General features: G+C 50.8%; 1 protein-coding gene across 10 annotated transcripts in view; it reads left to right on the forward strand.

The window, feature by feature from the left end:
• RIPOR1 (RHO family interacting cell polarization regulator 1) overlaps positions 1–14,497 on the forward strand; it is a 132,125-nt gene that overhangs the window by 51,025 nt on the left and 66,603 nt on the right. The gene's annotated exons all lie outside the window — the stretch shown is intronic.

The raw sequence follows: 14,497 nt of genomic DNA on the forward strand, positions 1-14,497 counted from the left end.
TTCCTGAAGGGTTGGAGTTGATAGTCTCCTGTCCCCTTCACAGTGTGTGACCTGTCAGATCAGGCACAGACCTGTGAGCTGGTGGCAGTTCCTAGTCACTTTATTTTTAGTATCCCAGGATTACTTTTCTTTTTTGAAAGCCTCAAATGCCTTTCGTTACCATGTTGGGTCCTGCTGGGTCAGGGCACAGTCCTCCTGGAGTGATACCAGTGGCGAAAGGAGAAGCTGTAACAAACTCCATCATTTACAGCCACGTTGTGGGGGATAAGCCTGGCTTTCTGGGAGGTTCTGAAAGTTTGGAAGGAATGAGATGGGGCTAGTTAGAAACCAGCTGATTCTTTGCATGTCTCTCCTGAGTGACCACCCACCAGGGTGTTAGGAGACTTTGCCTGGCTGGCACCAGAGGGGCACTACTGTTGCCCAGCTAGAGCCAAAGGCAGTCTTCCTGGGGTCTGCTTTGAGTGCCACCATTGCTGAAGGAGATGTTATTTTCTAATCCCTGAGCTTGCAGCTGCATCCATTTCCCAGTGTCTCAGAGCTTATATGGACTGCCTTGGGTTTGAAGATGCCCAGGCGGGGCAGAGCCACAAGGGTGCCTGCTAGAAGGCCACCCACCTCCAGTCAATCAATGGCTGCTTGTCAGGCTCTGGGCCGCCTCCTCCCTAGTTAAGTTAATGCTTTCTCATTTCTCTGCTATTGTGATTGTTGAAGGAATGTTTAAAGGAATTAATGGGACAGACCTTGCTTTGTTGTTGTCTTGGATACTCCAAGTACTCCTGCCTGTCCAGAGCTGGCCAAGAAAACAGCTGAGGGGCTCAGCCCAGACAAGTGCCTGCTGCCAATTACAATTAACCTGTTCAGTGCTGAACTGTGGGCACCAGCCACATCCTGATCATCAGACTGGGTTGATGGGGTGGAGCCAAGAGTCCTATTAGCCTCAACACCTTGCAGTGTGGGGGTGAGTGCCCACAGCTCTCTGGCAGGCAAGGTTCTTTGGTTAGATGTGATTATCTCTTATTAGACCAACCTAGTCATTGGAAAAAAGTTCTTAGCAAGCTTTTCGGTGCAGTCGCCCTTTGTCTGGCATAGGGAGTCTCTGCTGGTCTGAGACTCCAAGGAATGAGAGAAGCTAAAAATGTGACAGGATGTCAGTGAAAATGTACAAAGGTAGAAATTAGAAAAACAAAAGGTAAAGCAGGGAAGGGAGGGTGAAGAAAAACGGGACAAAAAAGGCCAAAGGGAAAACACTACAGTAGTAATAATAAGGTAAAAAAGAGGCTATAAATAAAAATGAAATGACAGGGAATCAGGAAGAAAAGGGGCAGAGAAGAGGGGGAGGAGAGGGGAGAAATGGTAGGGAAAGAAAAGATATGTGAGAGGTCAGGTCAGGCCAGGCAGGTACCTGGTAAATCAGATGTCAGGTAGGTTATAATGTGTCATAAATCCAATGTCTATATTGAGTCCATGATTTTTAGTATCCAGTAGGTTGATGTAGTGAAGTTCATAGGCTCATGTATGAAAGGTGTTTTGTAAGTTCCCTTTGAGGATTAGAACTGATTGTCCTGTGAGAAGTGTGCCACACAGGTAGCTGGGTATTCTTGTCTTTGATAGGTTTTCGGTGTGCATTCATTCTGGTGCACAGTTGTTGTTTGGTTTCTCCTACATATTTTCCATCAGGGCATTTAGTGCACTGGATGAGAGAGATTACATTTCTGGAGGTGCAGGTGTAAGATCCAGGAATGGTGATGGTTCCATTGTGGGGTGTAGTTATAGTGGGGGTGGTGGAGATATGTTGGCAGGTTTTGCATTTCTTGTTGTGGCATGGTCTGGATCCGTTGGGTGTGGTTTGGGTCATAGGGAGTTTGCTTCTGGTGATGAGGTTAGCAAAGGTTTGGTGCTTGGATGGGTGGTTCTGGGAAGATCTCTTTAAGTGGGGTCTTCTTCTAGTATGGGTTGCAGTTGTTAAGCACCTGGTCAGCAATCTCCTTTTGCCTGGAAGAGCAGAGTGAGGCCTCCCTGGGGTGCCAGGGTAAAGGTAACCTGTTTACCAAGACCCCCAGGATAGGATGGCTGACTTCTTGGGGGAATCCCTGCTTCGGTTTCTGTTTAGAGGAACCCACCTTGCTTCAAAAGGGAATGAACAGCACCCTGATGCCCTGAGGAAGTGTAGGAGGTGAGGCCAGGTCCCACCAGAGTCATCTACCACTAACTCAACTAACATGTATCCCAGTTGCCAGTCTGCTTTACCTGAGCTAGTCCACCGCTGCCAGCATGCCCCGGCTGTGAGGTCCTCGAGGCCATCAAAGTGGGTCATGTACTTGTTGGGGAAGGCAGAGGAGTGAGACAGCTTGGAACGTGTCTTGTGTCCAAGTCCCTAGGAGGGAGAGGCACTGTTTGAAGGCCCCTCTGTGCAACCCCTGTGTCTGACAGGGCTTCGGTTTGTGCCATGCAGGGAAAATGGGATGCGGGGCATAGGGACAGTCTGAGCTAGCACAGCCTCGCTGTCACCTGTGCCAGCAGGGTGTTCCTTCTTAGAGGGCAGGTTTAATTCCTGTCATCAGGTGCCTGACATGCAGGAAAGTGACCAGCTGCATCTTGGAAGTCAGAGCTGCCTCTGCATTTCTGTCAGCTGTTGCTGTTCCTCAGAGAGGTGCCAGGAGGTAGGGCAAATAAGCAGTAATGATATAGGCAGACCTTCCTTCTTGCCCCCCTCCCCACTCCAGTGGGTGGAGGAGGTGGGAGGATGTGTGGAATCCGGGGTGGCATCAGCACCGGTACCCAGCAATGGGGTGTTGTCTCTGGCCTCTCCCTCGGGGCTATTTATAGGGACTCAGTTTACGTCAGTTGTATTTCTGTCCTGCCACTGCAGTGTATCAGGGTGACAGGAAGAAGTGATGGGAGGGGTGTGCTAGCTCTGAGCCTGCTGTGGCTTCATGCTGCTTGACTGATCCTTCCTCTGTGGGTATACTTGCTGGAGCCTGCCTCTAATCCCTGCTTGTTGGGGAAACATTACAGCTCCTGTAGGGAATCATGGTCAGAGTGTCTGAAGGCAGCTCTAGGTCCAGTTTGTTCTGGGGTAGCTGTGGCAGTTCAAGGTAGGGTTGGTATAATTATGTCAGTTTGAAAAAAAAACAAAAACCCAAACCCTGCCTGTGCAACCACATAGTGTGAACAGAACAGTGCTAGAATGAAGGCATCTCATTGCTTTTTTCTCTGGCGCGTGGAAATAGGTGTGCACTCAGTGACACCTTTACAGTGTTAGCTCTGTTTAGCGTGGGGGTCAGAACACCTTAGCAGAAGGTGCACTGCTTTGCCCCGGGTGGAGTGCATTCCACATGGAGCAGTCACACACAAATGGCAGGAAGGGGTCCCCTGAGGCACTGGACCCAGTAACCTGCTGTCGCAGGCATCGCATCTTATATAATCTCTTTCATGAACTGAGCAAGTTCCTTAGAATGTACCCGGATGCAGCAGGATTTGAAAACTGTTGTTGAGAAAGCCAGGGTGGCAGGTGAAGAAGGCTAGGACATGTCCTATGGAAGGAAATGTAGTAAGAAGTCATAGAGATGAAAAGCGAAGGGAAGAGACGAGCTGGAGGTGAGACGAGAGGATGTAGAGGCACAGGAAGCCATGGCAGTCTAAAGTCAAGTAGAAGGCAGGGTAGATTTGCACCTTATAGACCAACCAAAGTATATATATATAGCACAGGCTTTCTGTGAGCTGAAGCTCACTTCATCAGGTGCTGTGAAAGGAGGTGTGACAAGCAGCATATAAGGAGAGAGAAACTAGAATACAAAAGACAAAGGATGGGGAGGGAAGTAGAAGGATTTAGTCAGGCAAGTCGTGAAGAAGCTGAGTGAGGACAGCAGATGCCATTTATTGAAATGGGTGGAGAAGGAAGAGCCAAGCAGCTGACTACTGTTGAGTGGGACTGAAGACCAAAATGAGAGAGAGACCATTTGGGTTCTAAGCAGAAGTCTGGAGACATTATCCTAGCAAAATACAGGATTTATTAGAGGTAGACAGGATATCTGTAGGGATCTCTGAACCACACTGTAGGCTTTACCAAAGCTAAATTCCATCCTAGATTTCCATTGGTTGATTTAAAAATCTTAATAAAAATCTCTTACTCCCCATGCCTGAAGAAGGGTGACTGCGCCCGAAAGCTTGCCAAGAACTTTTTTCCAACTACTGTACTCAGTTGGTCTAATAAAAGATATCACATCTACTCAAAGAACCTTGCCTGCTTATCCTGCTTATAGTACAAGCGACAGTTGGGGCTGTGAGCCCGATGGCAGCTGCTAGCGTGTAGGCTAAGAGCACTGTAAAGCCAGTTCTGTTCTGGGCTGTCCAGCCAGTTTGCCATTCCTCAGCACTGCTCAGAAGAATGAGGCAAATGGATGAATGAAGTGTTTTTGCAGCCCCAGGCTAGAGCGGTATAGTCTGGCTTGTAGCCTGCCTGTCTACTTGGCACACTGTGCATAGGCTGCCTGTAGTGTCGTCATAGCTATTCCATGATCAAACGCACGGTGTTCCCTGTAGCACTGCAGTGTCTGCTGTGTCCCCATGGAAAGGCTTCCAGACCCTTGTTCCAAACCCTTCTGTAATGTGATCCTGCTGCCTTGGGGGCTGGTGGGACCTGTGAGGTTGAATTTAGAAGAAACAGAGATCGGGGGTTCTTTTAAAGCCCTGACTTTCTGTCCTGTGGTTTGTCTCTAGCATTGGTGCCTACAATGCTGTGGATGAATCAACAGTGCTGAGAAAGGTGGGACTGCCTGGCAGAGACTCCTCTGTGCACAGGACTGGCTTTACCTATTGGAAAAATATTTTGGAGGGGGTGACCTTAACTTGGTCCTTGTGTGACAAAGGTCTCTTTTTACCTTTGTGTGAATTATGAACAGCTTTTACACTTGTCCTTTCTTCCCTTCCCCCAGCGCAATTCTTTTGCTGAAGCACAGACTAAGCACTCCTCTCCGTCTTCCTGATCTTCTGAAAGTATCACAGTTAAATCTAGGGCCAGGGGTGCAAACCCTTGAATGTAGATGTTAACAGTTCCCAGTCAGCCAGAAGGGAGGAGTGTGTGTGCGTACACCATAGTTATGTAGTAAATGTTTAATATGCACCAAAATATTGCAAACAGTATTTGGAACACTGACTAACCTTTAAACAAAAGCTTTTAGATTAGAAAGTAAATTTACCTGTGTTCCTGTACAGTCCCTGGCCACTTTGATAACCTTACCTGAATTTCAAGGTACAGATGTAGCAGAGCACTTTGTGTCTGAGCTGCAGTGGTTTCTCTGTGCACTTTGCACACCCTTCCTTCTATAGCATGCATCGCTTGGCTCTTCAGAGTTAGAGGAGTGGCAAGATTTCAGGATTTGAGGCCCCCTGTCTGGCCCTAAGCATTGCAGCCTCATCGCCAAGTAAGACTTGGAGCTCCTTCCAGCTAGCAGCATTCCCATCTCTGGGCTAAGCACTTGCCTGCCTCACTTCAGAGTGAAAGGAAATCTGTAGCTGGTGTCCTAAGTGTGCACAAGCCTTGGGATTAGCACATGAGGTGTGCATTCCCCAGAAGGACCTCTGGTTCCAGCTGTAGGGGAGTCGGTTTTCCCCATCAGCCTGGCTGAGTCGCATAAGGATCTACAAACCCTTCCCCACTGTCATCCTCTGTTTTCTCCTTACCAGATTCTCAGCTGAGAGCAGTTAGTGACTAACCATTAAGTCATTTCCATAACCTCTGTAGTGTTACTAAGGTGAACAGTGGCTGACCAACCATTAGCCTAACTGGGACATTGGGACTCAGCCCTCCCAGCAGACACCCCTCCCCCCACCCCATCATATATCGACTTGATATCATATATCATTAACCCACGGTGGGCAATTATTTTGGGCAGAGGGCCGCTTTTGGGCAGCAAGCCATCGAGGGCCACATGACAGGCAGCCCAGGGCAGATTAATATTAATTTTCTAAATTTTTTAGGGGCCACACAGGCCAGATAGAATGGCTTGGCGGGCTGCATCCGGTCCCCGGGCCACATTTTGCCCACCCCTGGATTAACCACTGATCCATGGGGCTCTATATCCTGTTTAAATCTAAACTTTTGTTGTTGTTCAGGCAGCTGTAGAAACCCCACCTGTGTCCTCTGATTATATTCCCTCCCCCCAAGCCTGCACTGAGTGGTCCAGTTATGTCTGAGAGCATGTGGAGAGCCTACTGGGGTCCTTTTCTTTGAAGGAAGTGCTCTATGCCAGGGGTCTGCAACATGTGGCCCGTGGGCTGGATCTGGCCTGTGAAAATCTAGGACCTGCCTAGGTTTGCCCTAGCCTGGGGCAGCAAGGGGGTTTGGGAGACACACAACTATACTGGAGTACCCCCACTCTGCAGCAACGCTCCCTGCTGCACTCTCATGCCTGTGCTTACATCTCTGCAGAGGGGCTGCATATCTGCAGTGATGGTAAGTACAAATGGTTTGAACTCGGGGGAGGCACTTGGGGGCAAAAGGTGGCCAACCCTAGTTCTATGTGATTTTTGAGGCTGCTGCAGAGCCACAGTTATGTGGATGTTTCTCTGCCCTTCCCAGGGAACGGCCTTGCCCTGTGCATGTGCAGAGACAGCAGGGTTCAAATACATATCTGAGTCTCCTCCCAGGTGTTCCTGGCCTCTCTTTGGACCAGCTCAGACCATGGTTAGGTTCTCTTGATATTGCAAATCTCCCTTGTGCCACGGGGCACTCACAGCATGTCTAGAGATCTTGGGCTTGCTGCTTTTTCTGGCAGGTGGCCATCGCTGTGCTGGGAGCACCTTCTAGCAGGGTGTTCAGCACTGTGACTGGATTTACATATAAGATTTACATAAGAACTGCCATTTACTGGATCACACCTTAGGTCCATTTTGCCTTGTATCTTGTGTCTCAGTGACAGAGTGTGGATGCTGAAAGGGAGAGTGAACTGGATATGACCAGAGGTTTTTTTTCCATTGTTCCTCTCTCACTTGCAGCCTCCACCATTTAAGGTCTAGGAAGTTCTGATTCAGAGGCCGCATACCTAACTCGCGTGCTCAATGGCTACTGTTGCCCCTTTCCTTCAAGAATTTGTCCAGTTCCTTTTTTAATTTGGCTAAACTGTCAGCTTCCACAACGTCTGGTGGCAATGAGTTCCACACTTTAATTACTGCCTGTGAAAAAGAACTTCCTTTTGTTAGTTTTGAAACCAGTAGATAGTAAGTTTATTTTGTGACCCCTAGTTCTTGTATTGTGAGTAATGAATTTGTATGTACTTTCTCTTCACCATTTAGTATTTTGTAAACGCTTATCATGTCTCCCCTCAAGTATCTCTTCTTCTGAACTGAATAGGTCTAACCTCTTTCATCTCTCTTCACATGGAAGTCCTTCTACACCTGATCGGTCAGGTGAAGTCCTTGCTCCTGTGGATTGTACTGTTGCAGTAATGCCAACTCTCTCAAAGAAATGAGTCTTGCAGTTTTTAAGTCACATTAACTCTGACTCATGATCTCATGATAGAACCCTCAAATCTCAGGATTTTTTCTTCTGGCGCATGTAGAGAGTGCCCTGCTAGTAAGGCTATAGAGGGGAAGGGGTGGGGGAGAGGGAAGGAGTAACGGGGGCAGACCGAGGCCCCCATGGTGAGGGGAGGCCCATGGAGGGAGCGGAGCAGGGGTGAATGGGGTCCCAGGCAGGTCATTAGACAGAGCTGCAGGCAGTGCATCCAGAGGTGTGGGGGGACATGGCTCCCCACCACTGCGCGCACCCCCAGGGGAGGTATGGGGGGCATGTGCCCTCCACAGGGCAGAGATGGGCTGCGGGCTGGGGTTTTGTACCCTGCTGCCTTTGCTCTGAGAGCCATGCAATGCCAGTGTGCCTTCTGCTGCCCACTGGGTGGGCAGGGGACACGTGGCGCAGCTATCACATGGTTTCCGAGGCAAAGGCAGCAGGGCACAGAACCCCAGCCCATAGCCCATCTCTGCCCTATGTGGGGGCATGTGCCCCCCATGCCTTCCACAGGGATGTACGCAGTGGTACCTCTGAACAAGCTGCCTACTGCTTTGTCACACAACCTGCCCTGGCGCTCCATTCACCCCAGCCCGTGCCCCACTCCCTCCCTCACCATGGGGGCTTGGATCTGCCTCCCCTTCCTACACTTACCAGCTGGGTGTTGTCTGCACGTTTGCCTGTCCCTCACTCGCAAGCCACAGCTCCCCTAGCCCTGCTGCTGCCCCTCACTCCTGACCCACAGTATCCCACATCCTGCCAGGATGTGTGGGACCCCCCCTCCTTCCCAGGCTCCAACCCCCCCCCCCCCCCCAGCTCTACACCTTCACAAATACACGCACGCACGCATACACACACACACACTTCAAAAATAGCATCTTATGATTTACATGCTAAATCTCTTGATTTTTAAGAGTTTGTCTCATGGTTTTTGACTTGGTGAGTTTGGCAATACTGCTATTGAGTCCCTTTGGACACCATATGGGATGGATGTTGTTAGTACAGGCAGGTTGGACAGGCATGGGAGGTGATGGAGTTTACACCAGCCTGGCTGGTTCCTGCAGGTGGTATTTGCTTTTGTACTGCTAACTCCTGCACCAGACAGGTCTGGAAGGGGTGGCCTTTGCTTGCCAGTGGAGAGAAGCTGTTTGGGTGGGAAGTGTTTGGCTTGCAAGGGGGCAGCAGGGTACCTGAAGGTGCAAAGGCCTCCAGTCCTTTGGGCTAAGTCTGATATCTCAAACTCCTTGACTGGCTTTTGGAGGTGCTCCCAGCCTTTGCATTGTTGGGGTGAGGGGTGGAGGGATATTGCACCGGCTTGAGCACTGTTCAGTCTGTATCACACCTTGCTCTGAAAGATGCTGGGGTGAGAGCCTGGAGGGTTGTGTCTGTGCGTGTCACCCAGTGTCACTGGGAAGAAGGAAATATGATTATGGGTTCTCAACCCTGTGACAAAGGACTTCCTGATGGATGGAGAAGTGTCTCCTTTTTGCATTTGCTTCTCCTCCCCTTTGCCGCCGCCGCCCCCCCCGGCCCCGACTTAGGGCAGTCTCCTTGTGCCTTGTCCCTGCCAAGTTCCAAATACTTCTAATAGCAAATGATCCCTTCTTCAGTTGTGGCAAACGATCCCTTCCTTTCAGCTCTGGGGTTGCATGTCCTTCACTCACCTGCCCTGGCACAGTGCTCTAGGTTGGCATGAGGAGGCTGGTATTTATATGCCTCCTGAGCTGGGAGAGGGGTAGGGGGAGGACCACAGGTGTGAAAGTGGGTGTTTGGTAAGTGGCAGGGAAAGGACTGGCCATGGAGGGCTTTATTATTGGGGAGGAGCAGTAGGGAGAAGCAGTGGGGGTTATAAAACAGAGACCCTTGATCTGGGATAAGGAGCCCCCATCTGCAGGCACGCTCTGCCTGCCCCCTTGCCCTGTCTCTCCTGCACGTGGAGTCCCTGTTTCCTCAAGGTCCTGCCTTGCAGGTGCAGGAGTGTAACTTCAGAAGTAAGAACGCCTTGGATTTCCCTGCCCAAGAGCTTGGCTGTCCTGTGAAGCAGCTCCTGGAGCTCTATTTTTCCTACCTTTGAGAGCTCAGAGCTGATGCAAAGAGGCTGATAGGAACTGTGAGGAAAAGGTCTCCAGGGCCCAGGCTGGGCATCCATCAGTAGTCAGGAAAGGGGGCACTGCCTGGGCAGAAGGCGTTGTCTTTGGTACACTGTAGCAATAGCAGATAGGCCTGTCCCTGCAGCGGGGACCTGAAAGCTGTGTGTGGCGAATAGGCTGCGTGCAGGGCTTCTGCTAAAGCCTTGGGCTGGCTTCTGTGGCTTAGGGCTTGCCAAGGCTGAGGGGCTGCAGCAGCTCCTCTGTGCAGCAGGCCCATTGTGAGGGTGACTCACTCTGCACAGATGATGACACAGGAGTGGATGGAAGTAATGTCTCTGTCAGTCTGTCTAGCCATGCACCCTCATGCAGGGTCCGATTCTCATTAGGGTTGTGTGTGGTATCCCTGCAATGCTGGGAGGGGTCACTGGTGCTGGGAGGTGTCTGGCTCCCTGCTCAGAGTGAGCATGGAGACAGCTCAAAAGGCCTCTCTGACAGATACTGACAATTGGATGTTTGGCATCATGAGAAGGCCGAGCTGGCATGGGTTTCTTGGGTCAGGATCCAGTCCCCTGCTATAATGGGCACCACATCGTAAGGCATTTATATACATGCTCCCAAGGGGGGGGGCGCTTTAATTAAAGTGGCTCCAAGAGCCACTCTAATTAAAGCGCCCAGAGCATCTTGGGTATCAGCACCCCACACTGAAAAATGGCAGTAGGGTGCTTTAACTAAAGTTTGTTGAATGAGCTTAGTTAAAGTGCCCGTGCCGCCATTTTTCAGCACAGGGACGCTGATACATGAGACAGTGGAGTCTTCTAGAGTGTGGTAATTACCATGCTCCAGTAGGCTTGATTAATTGAGTCCTCTCTGACGCGCTGTAATTACAGCGCTTTCTATTTTCTGTCTCCTGTGCCACCTCCATGGCTGTGCTCCCAGGCAATACAGGGTCCTGCCTGGTACCTTGCCATGTTGTGCTTGGAGAGGTGGGGCGGGGCTCGCCTCCCCTGGGTACCAGGTCGGGCTGTGGCTACTGCCCCCTGTGTTGGGGGCAGCTTTCCCTGGAGCCACTGGCTGGTGTATTTGGCAGTTGCCTACACTGTCCTCAGCAGGTGACACTGCTAGGTAGCAGAGGCAGCCAGCCACACAGACTGGCTTCTACATCTGAATAGCTCCCAATGGGGGGGACAAACTTGAACTAACTTCCTGATTGCCTGGACCTTTGTCTAATTAGCATTGGCACTGCTGGATAGCGCCTAAAAGTGCTGAGTGATGTAGGACAGGGCTGAGCAAGGGCAGGCTGGTGGGTGGGGTGATTTGGCATCAGAGTGGGCATTGCAAGAAGGAATGACTTAACCAGGGCATTTTGGCCCAGATGAAGGTGACAAGAGGTGGAATGTCTGCTGTAGTGTTTGAAAAGGGTAGAGATGGCAGAGCCATCTACCCTTCCAGCAGGATTACCAGGCAGCAGATCCTGTGTCCCCATATGTTATGCAGAATAACAGTCCTCTCTCTCTCTGGGAGATTTTTAGTCCATCTCCCTTCGAGGCACCTGGGCAGAACTGGCCAGCCTGGTCTGTCCTGCAGCTGGTACCCTGCTCATCAGAGCAAGAGCTGGCCCTAAAGTAGTTTCTTCTCCCATGAAAAGATTTTAAGATTTTTGAAAGTTTTATCTGTCCCAAGTCGGGGCCAAAGAGCTGGAAAATGCTTGTGAATCAGCAGTTTAACAAAATAATCCATCTGGCTCCCTTGGCATTTCTAATTTTGATTTTTGACTTTTTACATTTTGTTTAATATCTTCTTACTGTAAATTAACTTACAACTCAAGATAACAAGTCCTTTTCTTTGAACTGAGAAAGGGAACTTGTTGGCTGAAACCTCATTTCCACATTTTTCTTAGTTCAAAACTTTTTCTAATATTTTTTTTCCAACTGAGAAGTGTCAGTTTTGATGAACTGGCATGTTTTTGATGAAAAACGTGTGGTCAAATATTCCCCGACTTGCTCAGCCCCACACTGGAAGAGTGGTTCCTCACTCAGATTGCGCCACCCTCCAGCCCTGCCCCCTGGTTTCTGTGTATGACTTAGGGTGTTTCTAGGTAGTGATCTGGGGAGCACATGCAAAACTGGGTGCTGGGCCATGGAGCCAGGCAAGAATGGAGCTGAAAAGCAACAAGCTGCTTGTGTTTTTGTCCTGTGAGTTTAACCCATTCATGTTGTGGGCACTTAAAGTGGTTCTTCCTATGATCTCTCCTCTTTCCTGCCGTGCACTGTGGCTCACACAGAGGCGAGAAACTTATGGGTTTTTGTTTTTTTTTTTTCCCCAGAGGGGATTGTTGTGCCCCAGCCTGCTGATCTCTGGATGTTTGTCCCTGGGATCTTGGGGGCTGGCAGTGAGCTCTGGGCTGAGAGGAGGACAAGGCTTGAAAACTACTTACCCGCTTTCCTGGGTGTGAACTGGCAGGCTCAGCAGGATTGCCAGCCTTAGGGAGGTTTGAATGAAGTGTCTGTCCCTGAGCTGGGGTGGAGGGCAGGCAGTGTGGTCACATGTGCAGACTGGCAGTGCCAGGCCTGCCCTTGCCCAGGCTGCAGTTGATTGAAGACTAACACATCTCCAGTTAGTTCTGCTGCTCAGAGCTTTGTAGGCACTGAAGGATTGGAGAGAATTTGAGTCCTGCTTGGATGCAAAGAACCATGCCTGGCAGCAGCCCAAAAAATGCAAGAGAAAGGGGTAGACTTTCTCCCCCTCATCACAGCACCCAGGAGACCAGAGTAAGGGTTGGAGTTGCAGCCCCTTTGCCTCAGTAACCATCATGCTGTCCCAAGCTGATGGAAAAAGAGGGTCTTTCCTTTCTTTACATCTGCTGAGGTGGGGTGACCTGTTCTAACCAGAGACTGATATGAGCCCCCAGCCATATAGCAAGGCCCAGGACCAGTACCATGGGATTCCTGCATCTTGCTTTCCACCTGGCAGTTGGCCTAGCCAGTGGTTCCATCTTTGCTTTCGATGCCTGGGGGAAAAACCATGGAGTAAGCTGGCAGGGGGAGGGAAGATGGGAGAGCAAAGGCAGGCAATGTGGAACAGGGAGGGAAGTGCAGAGGCTGGAGCTAAGACAGGAGAGAAAATCTGAGGGGAATAGGGGTTTTAGGTGACAGAAAGCCCCACCTCCACCTGGGCAGGGCCAATAGCGGGCTCCTCTTGTTTATGGGTGGACTTTGCAGAGAGGGGTCTGCCACTGTAGATGCCAAGTCACTTTTCTAAGAGGTGAAGGAGACTCAGGCTGTCTTCCCAGCCCCTCCCATCCCTGCTGCCACTCTCGTCCCTGCCGGCCCATTGCCAGCCCCAGCATGTGCACTCTGCCCTGTGGGAGGCTGCAGTGCTGCAGGGAGGGAGGCACTGTGAGTGGCTATTAATTTAACTCAATTACTCTGTGGGCTCTGTCCTGCCCAGCTATGCTGCTGGCTTAGCTTGTGCTGTCTCACTCCCCTGTGCCCTCAGCCCTTGCTCCCCTTGGAAACACTCTCACACTTGGCAAGTCTTCCTGCAAGCCCCAGCCCAGCGGGTGCTGCGAGCCAGCACTGCTCTGGCCTCTGTTGGTGCTGAATTTGGACTCAGACCTATACCTTTGTTCCGGGAGAGCGCAACCCTCAGACTGACCACAACAGCTGGCAGTTGATAATAGGCGAGTTTATTGATACAGAATGATAACAGAAAAGCAACAATGCAAACAATCAAGGGATTCTATATCTACCAATCCTAGGGCCCTCATCATGTCAAAGTACATCTGGTCAGGATGCAGGCTCCACTCTGAGGCTCTTTCTCTTAGGTGTCAGCAGTCTGGAGGTGGGATGCTGAGGCCCACAGCCCACCTCTAGTGGGGTGCATGAGACAGGCTGCTGGTATGTGTCCTCTGTCCATGGCCATCTCAGGGACCCTTCCTGGGGGATGGGGACCCCTCTTGGGGAGGAGAAGGAGGAGGAATAGGGAGTGACAACAAGGAACAGGGGGGGATGAGGCAAAGGGAGGGACAGCAAGGAAGGACAGGGAGAGACTCTTTGTTACTGTCAAGTCTCTGCTTTTGTATTCTCCTTCCCTCTTGATGACTCTTTATCCGTGGCTATCCCCGGTTGGTTGTCTCTCTGTGGTCATATGTCCACGTAGCCCTCTGGGCCTTCTCCTAATTTCATAGTTTCATAGTTGGTAGGTTCAGAAGGGACCTAAGCAGATCACCTAGTCCGACCCCCTGCCATGGCAGGAAAGGATGCTGGGGTCAAATGACCACAGCTAGGTGGCTGTCTAGCCTCCTTTTGAAGACCCCCAGGGTAGGGGCAAGCACCACTTCCCTTGGAAGTTGGTTCTAGCTCCTAGCCACCCTGACAGTGAAGTAGTGCCTCCTGATATCTAGCCTGAATCCACTCTCAATCAACTTATGGCCATTGTTCCCTGTTACCCCCAGTAAGTGCTCGGGGGAACAGGGACTCTCCCACTGCCTGCTGGTCCCCCTTGGCAAGTTTATAGGCGGCCACCAGATCCCCTCTCAGCCTTCTTTTGTGGAGGTTGAACAGGTTCAGGTCCCATAGCCTCTCCTCATAGGTCCTACCCTGCTGCCCCCTAATCATGCAAGTGGCCCTCCTCTGGACCCTCTCGATGCTGTCCACATCCCTCCTGAAGTGCGGTGCCCAGAACTGGACGTGGTACTCCTACTACAGCCTGACCAAAGTTACATAGAGGGGGAGGATCACCTCTCTGGACCGGCTTGAGATGCACCTTTGGATGCATGATAAGGTATGGCTGGCCTTGCTGGCTGCGGTCTGGCATTGGCGGCTCGTGTTCATCTTGGAGTCAATAATGACTCCAAGATCCCTTTCCGCCTCTGTGCTTTCAAGACGGGAACTCCCCAGCC

Source organism: Alligator sinensis, unplaced genomic scaffold (genome assembly GCF_000455745.1).
Source record: "Alligator sinensis unplaced genomic scaffold, ASM45574v1 scaffold260_1, whole genome shotgun sequence".
In the NCBI taxonomy this organism is placed as follows: domain Eukaryota; kingdom Metazoa; phylum Chordata; order Crocodylia; family Alligatoridae; genus Alligator; species Alligator sinensis.